This window comes from Castanea sativa, chromosome 8 (genome assembly GCF_040712315.1).
Source record: "Castanea sativa cultivar Marrone di Chiusa Pesio chromosome 8, ASM4071231v1".
Classification (NCBI taxonomy): Eukaryota; Viridiplantae; Streptophyta; class Magnoliopsida; order Fagales; family Fagaceae; genus Castanea; species Castanea sativa.
The window spans coordinates 33589894-33609448 of record NC_134020.1 but is presented as its reverse complement, the minus strand read 5'-3'; the positions used below and the strand labels follow the sequence as shown (position 1 = coordinate 33609448).

General features: G+C 34.0%; 1 pseudogene; it reads right to left on the bottom strand.

Moving 5' to 3' along the window:
- Positions 1–1448: 1448 nt before the first annotated feature.
- Positions 1449–17740, bottom strand: LOC142607527 (putative LRR receptor-like serine/threonine-protein kinase At1g06840; annotated as a pseudogene).
- Between the last annotated feature and the right edge of the window lie 1815 nt (positions 17741–19555).

Here is a 19555-nt window from a genome sequence, read left to right as displayed (position 1 = left end):
CTACAATTTCCATTTCGGCCTTTTACATTTCAAAATCTTCATTTTTCCCTTTTTATGTTTCATTTTGTTTTCTTATTTGTCTTGCAGTTCATTTTCGTTAGTATTTTTTTCCTATAATTGGCAATTCATTCTCATTAGTAATATGATTGTTAAGTGCCCTCTATGTTTAACTATTTCATGAAATAGTAGCTCTAAAATGTTGTGGGAATACATGAATTTCATTATTGTAAGCAAAAAACATATTATAGACGATTAGATAACTAATGAAAATGAGCAATATGTCCAACATGAAAACAAAATCAAACATAAGTGGTTAAAAAGAAAATTGTGAAACTTAAAAGACAAAAATGAAAATAATCCTAAACTATAAGAGCCAAAATTATATGTTCTCTACTTTTTATTTTATCAAACAAGCTCGAACTTGTTTATGAACTACTTAAATTAACTTATTCACTTCTCAGTGGGTTCCAGCTAGCTAAATTGTTAAAATCTCTGATGGTTGAATAAGAGATCTGGGGTTCAATTCCCGCCTACATCAAAAACTGATTGGTGTTGGTCTGATGATAAAAAGTTATCATCAGAAACAGACGTCATAGGTTGAAACTCTCTCTGAAAAAAAAAACTTATTCACTTCCCATATAATGAACAAAAAAAAATTACATTAATTTTTTTTTCCAATTTATAAGAAAATGCTAATAATTAACAATTATGTTATCACTCTAAAAAAAAAATTTATGTTATAGTTAATATTATATTATTTGAGTTAATTAGATAAAATCACATTCATTTATGAACTTATAAAAGTTCCATTCACCAACCTCCTATTGGTAAAGGTGGAGTGCGACTCAATTTGTTCCACCACTTTCAGTTTTGGATATACATCACTGTCAATTTATTTAAGACCTTCTTCCATCTTCTTGTGTGTGTGTTAAAATACATAATATTCTCAACAACCAAAAAAAAAAAATTGCCCCACTCTTGTTTTGTTCCCAAGCTCTTCCATAACCCTAGGCTTAAATGGGCCTTATTAATCTAATCTAACCAGCCCATCTTAGAACCGGGCCCAATCATGTATTTGATGGCCTTTGAGGATCCATAGCGATTCAATGCTAACTGAGTGACCACCCCCCCTAATCATACCAGTGTGTATGAAGCCAGTAAAAGCATTTCAATCAAATCTTCTTTTTTTCTTAGCTTTAAGACTGCTCAGTGTCCCGTAAAGTTTATGCTTATATTGAATCAGACAACACATACTCCATAAAGTTTCCGTTTCTTATCAATGTATTTCAAAATTTCACTATCAAGTATCAACAACTCGGCATGTGAGTATATTCCCTTATCTCATTCTCCTTCCCATATATATATATGTGTTTGTGTGTGTGTGTGTGTGTGTGTTTTTGTGTGTTTTTCAAAAAAAAAAAAGTATCAACAACTTCATTATTGAACGGTATACATTTTTACAGTGACATTATTACACCATCTACAGCTCTAACTAATTAGTTTACAAAAAAAAATGTCTAACTAATTAGTTTACCAAAAAAAAATGTAATGAATAATGAAGAGTGAGACATTACACAACATCAAGATCATAGCATCTCAGGTTCTAATACAATCTATTTTAGAAATGTTTTCTATCTAGGTGCGATAGATGGAATGTCTCCACTAACTAGTTCAATGCCAGATATCTCTGATGCATAAGGATCCTTCACCCTAGAGGATGATGATGGTGGAGTTGCAACCTTTTTAGCATTAATGACCATAGGACCTACTGATATAATGTCGGAATTAGGCATCATATGCCATATACTTTCAAGTTCTCTAACCGCCTCTGCCATTGAAGGTCTAGCATCTGTCTCATCTCCGCAACACTTGAGAGCCAAATTCAAAAATTTCACCACGCATTTAGGAGGATAAGATCCCATTCGCCCATCAATGACCGAAAATATCATATCAGATTTACTCGCAACATTAACCTGAAACAAATAGAAACCATATAAAAACTATAAGAAACCATTTTATTACACAAATTTAAGCCGTTGTATCTACAGGATTAAATAATATGATCATTATGCCAAAATGATCATAAATGTTATACAAGTAAATGAATGTTTCGCATAAGGACAGATGTGAAGATATTTTTTTTTAAAGATTTTAGGGTTTGAAGTTAAAACTGAAACTTGCAAATGAGGATATCTCTCATCTTTACTTTTAGAATAAAATGACATATGGCAAGAAGAAGAGAAGAGAGAGAGAGAGAATAACTAAAAGTGGTCGTCTTTATTCTACACAGTAAAACAAATCACGGAAGAACAATTTTCCCTTTCATGCCTAAGCACCTGATGCACCATTAGGCCCCATCAAATCCAAGACAAACAAGTCTATAAGGTTTTACCTCTCTAACAATGTTTTTTCCATGTGAGATTGGCTGCTTCCCAGTCAGGAGTTCAAGAAAAACAACACCAAGGCTATAAACATCACTCTTGTCTGTCAATTTACGAGTTAAGAAATACTCCGGATCAAGGTAACCCTGCAACTTTAATCCAAAGAATGAAAGAAAAAGAAAATAGGCATCAGTTACATCTCAAACAACATACTACTAAGTCTATTTCATAGAGTTTGAGTTACATTTTTTTATTTTTTAATAATAAAAAATGTATAAATTTACAATTGAAAAAAAATGATTAGTTCCAAAAAAACCACCCTAAATTATGGGGATTGCCGATGACCTATAGCTCAATTGGCAATTCCGTGTCCCACAGTAATGAGATTGAGGGTGAGGTTGTGGATTCAAGACTTATTAGGACCGTGTGTAACTTACCATATATATATATATATGGGGGATCTTGCACTTTGCACCCTGTTAAAGAGTTTATATTGTATAGGTGGTACCCTTGCATTGTGTTGAATCCTTCCAGATTAGTCTAGAGTATCCCAGGGGTGGGTGTTGTTGCTGAAGTATCCCTCACCAGCTATCATATTGTCTAGAATATTCTTTATTCCTTGTAACCAACTCTCACATATATAGGATTCAAAAAAACAAAAAACTCGTGTGTGTGTATATATATATATATGGAATATAGTGGATGAAGGCTATAAAAGATTTTTAGCTTCTCTTTTGAACCTCTCTCATTTAATTAATTTCTAATACTTCTCTAACATGGTATCAGGCTATCAGTTCCTCTTTTTGGCACAGTTGTTTCAACCAAATTTTCAAAGTTTGTGATGTGCAAGTATCTCATAGTTTAGGGTGGTTTTCTGCAATTTACCCTTACACAAAAATGGAAATGAAAATCATTATTATCAATTCATTTTTATTGTTTTTCCAAGAAGAGTCAGCAGCCCTGGCTAGATTGTCAAGTGTTGAATCATATAAAATTTATAGGCAGTTAAAATGTGGCACTTGTGCCACAGCTGGAGAACACTAATAAGAATTCACTCATCAACCTAGAAAAATATGAAGTTTATAATTCTATTAGTTAAACATCAACTATAAGAGTCTTACTGGTGTCCCCTTAACAACTGTGGATACATGAGTAGGCACCATCCCTTCAATATCTGGAACTGGTGCAAGTCGTGAAAGTCCAAAATCAGCAACTTTTGCCATATACTTGGAGTCCAATAATATGTTACTGGCCTTGATATCTCGGTGAAATACTGGAGGATCAGCTTCAGTATGTAGGTAGAGGATGCCCTTAGCCGATCCTAGGGCAATTCTCAATCTCGTTGCAAAACTCAGAGGTTCTTTACACTTGGCTGTATTATTGCACACATGAACCCCTAATAAGTTCATTAGAATGGATATAGAATTTGAAAGTAAAAAAGTTACATTTAGCTATAAAATATATAAATAAAATGGAATTTGCTTTTTTGGTGGTGGTGGTGGTGGTGGTGGTGGTGGTGGGAGGGGGGAGAGAGGGGGAGAAAGTGTATTGTTGCAAGTTATATATTGCAATCATTCGTGATGAGGAACACCTAGAAAATACTATAGTGAGATCAATAAAAGGCAAGTATAGAGAATGATTATAAGGTGTACCAGAAAGGTGATCCCTCAGAGTACCATTTGACATAAACTCATAGACCAACATCTGCATGCAAAACAATACTTACATGAAGCTCCTCTAAAGAAAAATTTTCAAAACAAATTAAGCAATAGTGAGAAAGAAAAGCTAGTCCCCAGGGTGTGAAAGCCAAACAATTTTCAAGGAGCAACATACTGCTCATGAAGAAGAACAACTGTATTCTCCCAAGTTCATTGCGAAAGCAGATATTTAAGTCTTTTATGCATTTCTTAGAGCCAAAATAATCCTTACTTTATGAAGAATCATCTATGCTTCTACATTATTAAGCAACTAATTTGGCAAAATCTCATCTGTAATGTCTCTAAACCGAATTTGATTTCTTCCATTGTTTGCATATTCAGAGCAGCTATGTACACGGTTTTACATCTTTCACTTCTTTTTTTTTTTTAAACTCTTACAGCTCATTTGGCGTAATTGCATCAACTTCCTAAGTAGATGGGAATCATCTCCCTATGTATCCAAGAAGATTGGTGGATAATCCAATCTTTTATTTATTATGTATATGGGTTAGGTTCAAGTTATATCTGGTGTATCTTTAACTCTTTAAGCAATCCTACACCACTCAATATTTATTTCATTTGATGCAAATTTTGACAAATCCGCCATTAGATTACATTTTCTTCCAATACTCTCCATGTTTGCAAAATTTCAAGTTAATCTGAGATATATAACTATTCTATCTACTAAATGTTTAAATTTCAAGTTTTTGTATATTAAAATTATGCATAAAAGATGAGTTTACAAATCGAATAGAAAATAACATCCAATTGGCTTAAAATTTGGAAAAGTGTTAAGAACATAGAGAACATGTATATATAAATTCAAGATGAGAAAAGTACCTGGTCACCTTCTTCATCACAATACCCAATCAAAGACACAAGGTTTCGATGATGTAACCTTGACAACAATTCTATCTCTGTCAAGAACTCTTTTTCACCCTGTAAAGATCCCTCTTGTGCACGTTTTATGGCCACAACTACACCATTAGCTAGAATGCCTTTATAAACCTTACCATACCCTCCTTGGCCAACCTCACTGGAGTTGTCAAAACTGTTTGTAGCCATAGCCATTTCTCTATAAGTGAAATCCTTTACACCATCAATTTTTATGGAGCTCATAGATGCTGCATATTTAATAGGACCAATGTTAAATATAAAAACATAGAGATAAGTGCTGCATAAAAAGGTGCAGTGCCATTTTTTTTTTAAAATACCTGATAGAATTATGTATTAATTATCATAAGATTTTATTTATACTCACACAGACACACACACACACACACACACACACACACACATACCCTTGCATCTTACTAGTCAACTAAGAAGCATGGACACAGATACATATATAGGTGTGGGTATGACACAGTTACATGACAATTTTTGAAAAAATAGGACACGGGTACAACTGTTAAATAATTATTAAATATATTTTTATTTTTATTTTCTATTTATTATTAAGCATATATTTTTCATGTAATATTAAATATATATCAAATTAAGAGTAATAATGGATAATAAAGAAAATCCATGACTATTAAAGGATGTTTAAAAATTAGAATTCAAATCAAGAATAAAGATATTTATTAATTCTCAAATGCACTAGTGCTGTTCAAAGCATAAATGCTCTCTTTGTTTTGTGAAAGAGTATTTGATTCCTCTTGTTCTTGTGTCTCAGCCATGTGCTTCATTTTTTAAGGGATACTGCTGTGACACACGTGCAAAAGTGCCCCATACAATGCAAGTGTCCTACACAAGTACTGCATTCCAAATGAAGTGCCTAGTCAACAACATTTTTAACATTGTGATGATGTCTCAATTCAATTGATTGTGTAATATGTGTGGGTGTGTGATGAGTCCCACATCAGACATATACTAGGTTAAACTGAGCTTTATTAACAACAAGAAGGAGCCTCAATTGTGACCAGTCCTTTTGAGGTACATCGCAGATGTGGCTAGCGCAAATGTGACTAGCGCTTTTTCTTGGGTCGTTACAAACATAGTTGCTAACTGGATTTTCTTCAACTTAAACATGGTTTGAGCCAGTATGCAACCAAGTCCTATGCTAATTTATCTTTAACCTTTTTTCAACTCCATATGATGCTTCTAATCACAGGTCAGTCCAAAATTGACTGAATCTCGCCCAACATCATTAGCTGAGATAGGGCTAAGATATTGACCAAGCCCAGGCTGAGGCCTCTATAATTGGACTAGTATCACCCCGGCCCAATTGACAGCCTAAATTCAGGGTGTACGATAAAAACAATTATAGGAAAAGTAAAAAAATCGTGACATATCTACCTGGTACCCCTAACTTCATAAAAATAAGATACTCACAATGGCGTCTTCTTGAAAGCGCATGGTAATTCCTCACATGCATTCTCAGTATCAGAAGAGTAACAACTGCAGACAATGCAACTGCACCTGCAATGATTCCCAATACTAGGCCAGCCAATGCACCTTTGCTTAAACCAGAACTTGGAGAGTTGGCATCATCTGTGACATTAGTGAGAACTATCAGCACAAACAAAATCAAAGCTTTGCAACAAAATTCATCTCATATATGAATACACAAAATAAGGCTTGTGACTGAGTTATAGGTCATCCATCTTTGGGGTCAAGTCATAAGTGATGGTGTGAATTTGAAGCTGGCTTCTTGATCAATATAGAACACAATTTAATTGCCATGAAAATTAACAATCATCTTGATCCGAGCATTGAAGCTATTTACTTATGTGCTAATCAACTATATCTGTTATTCCACAGAACTTAGCATCACCATAGTGAAAGCATTAAACTGGAGACCAAGCCTTTCTTCAACATTGTTCACAACAAAAGAAAAGGTGATCTCCACTCAAATGTGCCCCCCACAGATATTCCCACAAGTTACTCAGACAAATCAACAACAGAGAATAATGCCACAAGCTTAAGTGGTCTTCAAGTATAGAAGACTTCAAGGTGTAGGTCAAATAAATTAGAGAAGAAAGCTGTACATTACTCAACAGCTAAATAAGCATTAGTTCCCACTCAAGAAAGCTCTGTTGTAAAAAATATCAAATAAGGGTTTTGAGACGAACCATATTTATAGAAGCCCAGTATAGGAAAGCTGATAAGTTCAGCAGGTCCAAAAAGGTCATTATTGTGAATTTTCCATGATGTGAATACATCAAAGATTCGCTGAACCTCGCTCTTATTGAAGGTAGGAGCATTGTTTACAGAATCAGATAAAGGAAAGAACTTCAATTGCATTCCCAATCGAGGTCCTTCTTCCCATGTAAATGAATCAATGTACAGCTGATAAAGAGATAACTCAAGACGAGATGTCAGGAACTCCTCAAAATCATTTCTGTACGGACGAAAATCTGAGAATGCGGGACTTTTCAACCGATATCCAACAAACAAAGGAAGAGCACAGAAACAAACTACTGGAGATGTAGGGGAATATTCGTAAGAGGATGGGCATGCTTGAGCCGGAACCGGACAAACAGAAGTGGTATTTGTTGAACTCTGACTGTTTTTGTCTTCCTCAATTTCAGGTCTACAGAACTGGGCTAGGTTGGAGTTCAAGCATAAGGGATTCTCTTGAAGCCTGAGAGTTAAAAATGAGATTTAATCACATCAATGTGCTATGTAGGTTACACGTTGCAAAAATAAAATTAAAAAGATCACATCCACAATCCTTTACCAAGTATTTACATTTTGAAGATGCATTTCATCACACATGATGTTCTATATGAAACTAATCAGGAAGCAAAAATTGGGGAGGTATAGAAGCAAACCAGACAGAAACATTTGGACGTAGATAAGTAGTGCCACTGATATTTGCAAGATTATTATTCTGCAACTCCCTGTAGTACCAAAGGGAAAAAGGCAATATCTTAGACAATCCAGTATGAGAGTAAATTTAATAGTCAACCCGGAAGGTTAAACTTTGAATTTTACAAAAGGCCATGCTGTAATCAGAAAAAGGAATCAACTTTATTTTTTTTACCATTACAAGGAAAAGATGGTTGAGAGAATGAACAGATGCACACAACCATACCAAAATATGATGACACTTCTAAACAAGGAAATAGCAACATTGTCATTCAGGTCTTACACTGTAAATTTCTCCATTCCATTAAAAGCCCTATTTTGCCAAATGAAGGATGGAACAGAGCCACTTAATGAATTGTTTGCAATCGACCTGCCATGGGGAATAATTTACCAAATAAATCCAATTATTTTATTGACAGTTTAATTTATTGACTGATATTAACTAGTAACTTTAAAATATAATGGTTGAGATAAGTGGAAACTCAAATTTAAATTAATACAAAATAATTTACAATAACAATGAACCATAGAACTAAACACAAAAGGAGGAATAAGAAAGGGAGACTACTCACAGTCTTTGGAGATGAGGAAGATAAGCAAAGTTGGTGGGAATGGTTCCAGAAATATGGTTGTGGGATAACAAGCTGAATATTGCTCAAATAGTAGACATCAAAAGTCAACGGAATTGCTGTTATAAGTTGTCTTGAAATATTTCGCAATAACTAGGAATTAAATTCAAACAACATGAAAAAAAAATACAAAATTTGACATCTCATTCAGAAGATAAAAATCTTACATAGTCGTGATATTCTGAGAAAACCTATCTGAAGGTATGGTTCCATTTAGCTGATTTGAACTGAGGTCTCTGAAATTTATACAAAGTAAAACATAAAGAAAGTACAAGTAGCTATCAGAGTTTTTAGAAAAAGAAAAGAGAAAATTCCATACAGCCTGGTCCATCTATTTTTCAGATTTAAAAGCCATAAGTGATCATTCCAGAATGACTCCTAAAAGGAAAAATAAAAATAAAGAAACTTACAGATAATAAAGGTTTGGTATTTGGCTAAAATCAGGAATTGGTCCTTGCAAACTGCAGTTCCTAAGGCTCCTGGCAAATCCAACCAAAACACAAATATTATAAATCTTGAATATCACACAACATGTGAATGTGTTTACTCCTTAATTGCCATCTTGTAAGCATATAAAGCTTCTAAGTTAATGAAAGTTTTGTGATATCTGATTAAGATAATCTAGCTTCTTTACAACTTGAGAAATGCAAAGAAATACATTCATGCCGCCTTAGTTGGATTAAACCAACAGCACTTCTAAGTTGAGTAACTTCCCGTTTGTATTCCATTTCAATTTCCAATGAGCCATAGCTCAACTGGCACTTTCTTCTCCCCTAATATTGGGCTGGAGGGTGAAGTTGTGAATTCAAGACTGACCGCGTTTGTGTGTCAGTGTCACTTAATAATTAAAAAAAAGGCAAATTACAACTTACCCACCTGTGGTTTGGCCGAAATTTAAGTTGCTTACTTGTGGTTTAAAATTTGACACTTTACCTACCTAAAGTTAGCTCAGTTAGAGTTCTGTGACCCACTTCTGTTAAAAACATGGTTGAATATATAATTTTGCTCCACTTTTATGTCTATCTCCTCCAAAAACGTAAAAAAAAAAAACATAAAAATACAAGATCCAATAAGATCAAAAAGAATCCAACGGAACACTTGCATCATGGGATTTCACACCACAGGTAGGCAACTTAAATTTCAATTAAACCTCAGGGAGGTAAAGTATCAAATTTCAAATAACAGGTAAGCAGCTTAAATTTCGGTCAAACTATGGGTGAGTAAGTTGTAATTTGTCCTAAAAAAAAGTATTCCTTTTCAATCAATGTTAAAACAATTTATGTATTTTCCCAATAAAATGCAAACTACTGTGTCTATTTTATAGTACTTCTTATCTTGTTGGTATTTTCCTCTTTATTATAGTTTTGCATTTTAGGTGGAGGGAAGAGCTTCTTTAATCATTAGCCAAACATTGATAGAGTAGTTTACATTGATCCTTACTCTCTCTCTCTCTCTCTCTCTCTCTCTCTCTCTCTCTCTCTCTCTCTCTCTCTCTCTCTCTCTCTCTCTCTCTCTATATATATATATATATATAGACACACACACAAACATTGAGCCTTACACTTCAAGGCTAGCACCTTGCCCACCTTTACTTTTGGAACATAATTACAAACATACAATAATAATATGAACTTACAACTTCAGCAATTTAGACATCTTGCTATAAGAAGCTGGAATTGTAGTCCCATCGAAGTTATTGTTATCAAATTGACTGCAAAACAACGTAAATGAAAGTATCAAGAAACTTGAAAAAAGATTACTAGAGTAATGTTACACTGTAGAGAAAGGAAAATTATAGCCTTGTTCAAGATGAAAAGCATAAGAAAAAGAAAAGGAAAATATATTCACAAATTTTAAATGTAAAGAAAATTATGTGTAAACATAAATATATTTATGTTCTAGGAAAGTGAAAACCATACAGTATCTGCAAATTTGGCAGCTCGGAGAACTCTGGTGGAATATACTCTGATAAATTTTTATTATCAAGAAGGCTGCAGTTTCCAAGTTGAAGGTCTTCAATGGTCATACAGATGACTCATGAAATTTAAGAATATGACCAAATACTTACAAGTGAATAAGACTCGGTAATCTGGATAGCTCAGGCGGGATTTGCCCACTGATCGAATTGTTGTTCATGTGACTGCTCATAAAAAAGAGAAGAAGAAGGGTTAGTCATTGTAGAACTGATTTTAGACAGTATAGCATCAGAAGCACACTCACAAGTGCTTTGTTTTTTTCAAGTTTGCAAATGATTTAGGTACTAGTCCCGATATATGGTTTTCGTCAATTTGTATTCTGTCCAACTTTGGAAAATAACCAAGCTCTTCAGGTAAGGGACCTGTTAATTGTTTCCATTTAAAAGCCTGGAAACACAGAATATTGTAAATGGAATTAGAGACGAAGAAATTGTACTGCAGCTTTACAATATTAAAATATCATGTATTCAGAAAAGCACCAAAATATAAAGTAAATTAGTTCCGAATCTTCAGATACAAGGATTATCTCTTGTATCAGAATTCAAAGGATCTAAAATGCACAAACTTGTAGCATATCTGCATTTCTTAATGCTCTAAGCATGTAATCCTGTGATAACAATATTGAGTGTCTAACCTATCCAACAGAGAACTGCTCAACTTACAAGAGTTCCAAAGTCATAATATTGCCTATCTCCTTTGGTATACTCCCACTTATGTTATTCCACATAAAATCCCTTCAACAGAGTAGACAGAAAAATATATCAGTAGGATAAGTAAATAGTAATATAGAATGCTACCATGGGATTCCAGAATATTGAGTGAAAGAGGTCTCCGAAAACTGTGATTCAGATAAAGATATTTGTATCACAAAAATTATTCTTCAGCTATCCTTTGCCTTACAATATTGTCAAATTTGATAAGCGGCCAATCTCTGGTGATAAAGTTCCTGACAAATTCATACCTAGTAGTTGCCTGCAGAGAAGCAGCCCAAAACAAAATTATTAAAGCACCATTGCTAAGTCTTCATAAGAAGAGCCTACATGCAATTAATAGCCAAGTCTTATCAAAGCTTGATAGTTTTATATGCGAACTTGTGACTAGCATCAAAATCTATTATAATGCTAAGCATGAGATAGCAATTGTGTTTGTAGGCAATAAATAATAATAGATTAATAGTTATTAATTTTCTTCACAAATGAAAAGAACATGAAGATAGATTTTAAATTCATTTGGAGATACGGGTGACCATTGGGAAACATGTGGATAATAGATCCCATCCTAATAAATTTCTTTTAATTTCAAACGAACAAAATAATCAAGGAAGTTTGTTCCATGCACCAAATAAAATGAGTAGATATCAAAGTGGAATAATATTTGTTTGAGAAATTTAGACCCCGGTTGATATAATTAACAATTTTTAAACCCAGGTTGTTAATTAGATTTATTATGTATAAAACTTGTTAAAACAAACAAATATCAATATCATGTCAAAGCTAAGTGTAGCGGAAAAATAAAGAAGACAAGATATGATTACCCAGGAAAACCAATGAAACTAACCAGTTTCACAATAAAAAAAATCTGGGGGGAAACCTTCCCGAAAAGCAATTCACTATAGTAAAAAGAAGTTTCAGATCTAGTACAAAACCTTTGCCCCTAGACTCTACAATCCCTGTAGATGAATTCACAGCAGAAACCTTTTACCGCTTCAGAACTTCAGAACTCTTCAATATATGAACGCCACCCTTTGATGCATGGATCCCAGTACGTGACTCACTCCTTTACATGAATCCTAGTACGTGACTCACTCACCAACTTGAGAAAGAAGAATGTTGGCTGCAAAATTCTTCACTTCATTAACAATGAAGATCAAGAAGCACTTGGTTACAAAACCCTAAGGGGCAAAGACGCAATAGCTTCTTTCTGAGAGAATAAGGCTTTGGTCACCTTTTTCATATGTTCTCCTTGTATTTTATTATGTGACGGTCTCTAAAATAAGTCTTATGTATGTTTAGGCTTGTGAGAAAAGAAACCTTATACAAATACAAAAGCCTGGCCCAAAAATTAGATTTGAAAATTCTAATTTCTGTAACCTCGATAGATAGCATCTGTCGAGCCTCATTAAACCTCGATAGATAGTATCTGTCGAGCAGCTGTCCACCAGGTGTCCAGCAAGTGTCCAGCAGCTATCCACAGGTGTTTAGCAGGTGTCCAGCTTTAGTAAACACCTTTTCTTCACTTGTTTCTTGGTTCAATCTTCATGGCTTTAATACTAGACTTGAACAACATGTTCTTTGAAGTATTAAACACATCCTAGATCAATCCAAATACAAATAAAGTGCGTTTTGTCAAAGGATTAGTCAGCTACATAAAATATGTCCTTAACAATCTCCCTCTTTGGCAATCCGTGACAAAACCACAACAAACAAATGAACATATGAGAAAAGTCATAAATCACACAACTCATACTCACTTGTTGAATACAATAAAATCTACCCTAACACAAACTCTTGAAAAACTTTGCAAGAAGAGAGTTCATAGCATGGAAGACTTTGACAGCCTTTATTTCTGAAACACTATAAACAAAACTCATCATGGCATCTTAGTGTGAGACAGAAATAATAGATTGCATACAAATTAAAGAAACATGTGTATAAAGATAGAAAAGAAATAACACATGTAGAGATAGGTGAAGAAAACATACATCATACACAAACACACACACACACACACACACACACACACACACATATATATATATATATATCAAAGATAAGCACAATGTATGTAAACATGGTCACAAGACCTAAGATATAAGAACAAGAAGCTAAAAGTAGCTCCTACAACAATAAAGAGGTAAACACTCCCCCTAACAAGATGAAACACATCTCCTCCTTACAAAGGAATGTATTTCTCCTCCTAACTTGTAGAATCTTAAAGAAAGAAATCACAAATTCTCCAATTTCTCCTCCTTTTTGTCATGATTGACAATGGGTACAAGAAACTAGAAAGCTTCACTCGAGAAACATAAAGATGATAAAAAATTATTAAGGGGGTACAGAGAATCCACATAAATGCATGAATGTAATGAAACAAGATGCTAAGGATGACAAGATAAAAGAAACATGCAAAACATGTGAAAAACAATACATGCAGAGGATCTCGATTGATCGAGAGGTATTGAGGAGCTATTGGGCATACCTCGATGAATCGAACAGCTATTGAGAAGCTATCAAGGAGACAGAAGATATCTTGATCGATCCACCTAGCTATCGAGAGGTGTCGAGATTGTGATAAGATGCAACATAAGAACTCGACAAATAAGCCAGGTATCGAGAGGTGTTGAGAAGGTGTCGAGATGGCTTAAAATTAGTTTTTCAAGAAGGAAAATACACAGATATGAATGCAATCAAACATGTAACTCAGCCATAGATCCAACTAACATTTTAGATTCTCAAAAACATCTCTCAACAAAAAAAATGTCATGCATTTTGATCCCAAAAACACACACACACACACACACACACACACTAAACAGGTCTAACCGATTTTATATTTCAAAAACAAGTCAAGACAATTTAGTGAGTATACATCAACACATGTAAACCTTGTGATGACCAAATCACATTGTATCTGCACATGTATCAAAAGTAGTAAAGAATTTTACGTGTTGTGTGTGAAAACATCGCAAGATTACATGTGTCTCTAAATTATGACGATTTGAGATATGAGAAAATCACTTTAACTCACACACAATCATAGTTTTTTGATGGAGACTATCACCTTCGAGGTACATCCTATAACTCCTACATATCCTAGAAAACACGCTTGCAATCATATTTAAAGCATTTTGTTCTTTTTGCTTTTATTTTCTTTGCATATTTTTTTTTTAAGTAAACCATGCATGGGTATACAAGAGAGAGAAAAGAAATACTCAATTATGTTAAGCTTTTGACATTGCACTTTTGCTTTGCCAAAGCATACAGATGTCATTGACATTCCACTTTTGCTATGCCTAAGCATACAATTGTCATATCATGATTGGCAAGTAACAGTGGTAAGATGGTTATTTATGCATTTCTCTTAGGATTTTCTAGTTCTACCCTTCCAAAAGAGTGATACGAGTGTTAAGTTCAAGAGATCACTTAACCTTACTCATCACAAACAAAGAGTCACAAAGCTCACTTGCTTAGTTGTGCATAAGAATGCTCCTCTAAGCTACAAGAGATACAAAGTTTAGAAAACTCTGTTTCAATGGCCATTTTAAGGTTCACAAGAATCGATGTACACAAACACACACTATTTTTGTATTTTTCAATTTTTTTATTTTTATTTTTATCTGAAAAACAAAATAAAACAAAACTGAAAACACACAAACAAAAAACATGTTAAACAAGACAAAGCAATGCATAAAAGAAAGATGCATATGCATGAAAGTAAGAAAGGAAAAAAATGCAGATGCATGAAAGCATGATTCCAAAAGCAGATAATAAATCAAGCAAAGAAAGTCCTACTGTAGATAGAAAGAATTAAAGCAGAGGACAAATAGAAAAGACAATTAAGTCTTAGGATTCTTCCTCACCCACACAGCACGAGTCTTTGGCCGTAAAGATGAAAAGGCACGTGTCCTAGTATGACTACTAAAGGACATAGAGGAATTAGAATTCTCATGAAATTGAGTTAAAAAGCTCAAAACTTTTAATAACTCACCAAAAATAGGTACAGAGCCTTTAGACAAAAGATGAGACCTATTGGACACTCACTTATGAGGAAACAACTTGAAACAATTAGGCCGAGTGTGGCCGGAAGCATCACAATTGTGACAAACATGAGTAGTTTTAGAGCTACTCGGCTTCCTAGAAGGAGGTCTAACCTTAGAGGTTGACAGAGACCTCAACTTCGGACAATTTGGCCTGATATGACCAACAATATGACAATGATGACAAGTGGGGACAAGTTTAGAATTTTTATTCAACTTAGGAGGAGTTTTAGACATAAGCTTAGAAACTTCAACGTTAACATCAGATTGTTTACCTTGGTCTATCCTAACAATATTAGCCTTCAACTCTTCATTATTCCTTTTAAATGGGGGAATATAAAAATCTTTTTGTTTTAAGTTAGGCTCAACAACAAGTTTGGCACTAATTAATTTTTCAATTTCAGTTTTAAATTCAACTAGTTGCTCTTCCAAACTCTTAATTTTGTCCACCTGAGATGAAATTTGATTTTTAAAGTTCTCATTCAAATTATTGGCTTCATCCAATTTTGCAATCAAATCATCTTTTTCAAGCTTGACATTTTTAAATTTAGCTTTTAATTTTGTAGAACATTCAAGAGATTTCATACAAAAATTATAAAGTTTGCTAGGCATCTTGAATATCATTATCATCATTCAACACAAGATCATGCAAATCAAAACAATCAAGAGTTTCCATGACAACAGGGGTCAATGGATCACACAACAAAGATTAAGACCTAATCAGAGTGTGCCTGCTCTGATACCACTTGTTTGGGAAATTTAGACCCTGGTTGATATAATTAACAAGTTTTAAACCCAAGTTGTTAATTAGATTTATTATGCATAAAACTTGTTAAAACAAATAAACATCAATATCATGTCAAAACTAAGTGCAGCGAACGAATAAATAAGACAAGGTATGATGACCTAGGAAAACCAATGAAACCAACCAATTTTACAGGAAAAAAAACCTGGGGGGAAACCTTCTCGAAAAGCAATTCATTATAGTAAAAAGAAGTTTCAGATTTAGTACAAAACCTTTGTTCCTAGAGTCTACAATCCACATAGATGAACTCACAGCAGAAACCTTCTACCGCTTTAGAACTTCTGAACTCTTCAATATATGAACGTCACCCTTTGATGCACGGATCTTAGTACGTGACTTACTCCTTTGCATGAATCCCAGTACGTGACTCACTCGCCAACTTAAAAAAGAAGAATGTTGGCTGTAAAGTTCTTCACTTTATTAACAATGAAAATCAAGAAGCACTTGGTTACAAAACCCTAAGGCGCAAAGACGCAGTAGCTTCTTTCTGAGAGAATAAGGTTTCAGTCACATTTTTCATATGTTCTCCTTGTATTCTGTTATGTGACGGCCTCTAAAATAAGTCTTATATATGTCTAGGGTTGTGAGAAAAGAAACCCTACACAAACACAAAAGCTTGGCCCAAAAATCAGATTTGAAAATTTTGATTTTTGTAACCTCGATAGATAGCCTCAATGGATAGCATCTGTCGAGCAGCTGTCCACCAGGTGTCTAGCAGCTATCCACAGGTGTCTAGCAGGTGTCCAGCTTTAGTAAACACATTTTCTTTACTTGTTTCTTGGTCCAATTTTCATGGCTTTAATACTAGACTTGAACAACATGTTCTTTGAAGTATTAAACACATCCTAGATCAATCCAAATACAAGTAAAGTGCATTTTGTCAAAGGATTAACCAATTACATAAAAATATGTCCTTAACAATATTCATCTCATCATATGCAAGGGACAAAATAAACGAAGTGAAAAAAGTGTTCTAAGTCAAAGAAAATATGCAGCATTATTCATGTCAATAGTGCTTTCTGATAAAAATAAAAATCAGTAAAGGTTAAAATCATACAATCGTTCAACGTGTTGATATCTCGTCTAAAGTTGTATTGTGACAGAAAACCCCGGTCCAATTTGATGTACATGGGTCTTCTTGATCCCAATCACTCAGATTCCCATAGGGATCTATCAAACTGCTCTTGATGGCTTGCAAAGCCTTCACTGCAAATTAATACAAATGTTAATCACCATTTCATCAACATGATTGCTGGTCCTTCTGTTTCTATAATTCTAGAATCAGGGTATCTGCATACTGCATTAAAGGAACGCAATGTTATCTTAAAAACATCCATCAAAGTTATTAACAGCCTCAAGTTTTGAGCACACCCAATTGATGAATCAAACAATAACTACAACCTAACTATATGCAATACTAACCACTCCTAACTTGGGGGAAGCGAACATGAGTAATTGTTTCAGAAAGCACGCATGTGAGAAATCTAAACAAGCATCCTCCTGAGCACTTAATTTTGCAAAAGAAGCTTGTGAATCATGAAATGCAAAAGAACAGAAAACTAAAGCAAAATCACCTTCTTCGGGGCTGGTAACCGGTTTCTGATCTCCAATAAGTAGTGAAGAACAACACAACCATGCAACAATAAATAATCCACACGTCCAAACTCTTGATAGATGCATCCCACTAACACAAGGAACCCCAGAACTCTAATAATCCTCCAAGTACCCAATTCTACAAATTGTGGAAAATATCCAAGTACTCCACCTGATAATAAAAAACAACCATCAAAACTCACACATTTAAAATTCTAAAGCAGTTCAATATATCCAAAACAAACAACCCAAGAGAAGAATAAAATAACATAAGAGAATTACTCAAGATTGAGATGAAACAAAGAAGACAGCAAATTGAGCAATTTAAGGTTGACCCAATATATATATATATATATAGAGAGAGAGAGAGAGAGAGAGAGAGGGGTATATGTCCGTACCACATACTAGATTAAGATAGAATCGTTGAAAAAATCAGAACAAGGCAAGTAGACAAGAAAGAAAAGTTGCAATTGAATACTAACCAGAGAATACACATGTTTGAAAAAGTAGACAAGAAAGAAAAGCTGCAACTGAATACTACCCAGAGAATACACATGTTTGAAAAAGGAAACCTTGACATTAGTAGCGGTAGCTTGTTCCTGACCACGTCGCCATAATAAGGAACACCAAAGTTGTTGGTGATGTTGGTGATCACACCCATCTCTTTCACAAACCGAGATTTTTAAGTTTCTAGCTTTGGTTTTTGGGTTCTTAGTTTCAGTATTAAAAAATTACTGCATGTTGAATTTAAAAATAGACCCAAAAGAGGAAGGTCACTGACTATGACTCGGCGCCAGAGAGAGGTCCCATTGCAGTTGTGGGGACTATAAAAAATAATTTAAAAAAGAAAAAAAGAAAAAAAGTCAGCAATCTCAGTCATCAAAGTGGTTGAGGCCGCAATGCACCGTCACAGAGCAGAATCCAACACCATCAGAAGTTTCCTTTTTTGCTTTTCAAGGTAATGGTGGAGTGATGGGGGACGAGACTTTTAGCTCGATCATGAATGGGTTTAAGTGGCTAAACCCATTCAAGATCGATCAGTAAAGTAAGTATTTGTTTAGTAATTGTGATTTTCAGGTTTTTTTTTTTCTTTCCCAGAAAAGAACAGGAAAAAGGATTCAGATCCTCTAGAGTTCCTAGGGTACTCTACCAAGTAGAGTTCATTAAATTCTAACCACTCTTTAATGATTTAATGGTCTAGATTTTGCCATGTCAGTATTTAATTAACAATCATCTTAATTGTTTTGTTTACAACATTATTTTATTATTTCAAGAATATTATTAATGAAATGCTGACATGGCAGAATCTAAACCATTAAATCATTAAATAGTGGTTAGGATTTAATGAACTCTACTGGTAGAGTACCCTAAGAACTCTAGAGGATCTGAATCCCAGGAAAAAACGAGAGGGAAAGCAATTATTTTTTAAAAGAAGATTTTAAGTTTAATAACTAGGCAAAAATACATTTGTGTCCCTAAAAATCGAAAATAATTCTAAAAAAAAAAAATCTAGTCTTTGCTGTCATGATGTCATCTTACTAAGGAAAATTATTTATAAAGCACATTAAATGCACAGGTGCCACGTTAAACTCTGACTATTAATTAAGATAATAACCAATGAATTTATTTAGTATTTTAAAATTTTCATGTCAGTATCTCAAATGTCTTCTTGAAAACAGTAAAAGATATTAGTCGAGTGGCAAAGCTCATTCTTTAAAAAAAATTAAAAATTAAAAAGAAAAAATCACGGGTAAAAGGCCCCCTCTCTTCCCACGATCAAAGGGCCAAAATTTTATAAAATAATTTTTTTAATGGGTGTACACTTTTTTTAATTAGTGATGCTAGTATTTGTTTCTTGTCAGCTTATAAGTTTAACTTTTAATTTTTAATCTTCATGCATAG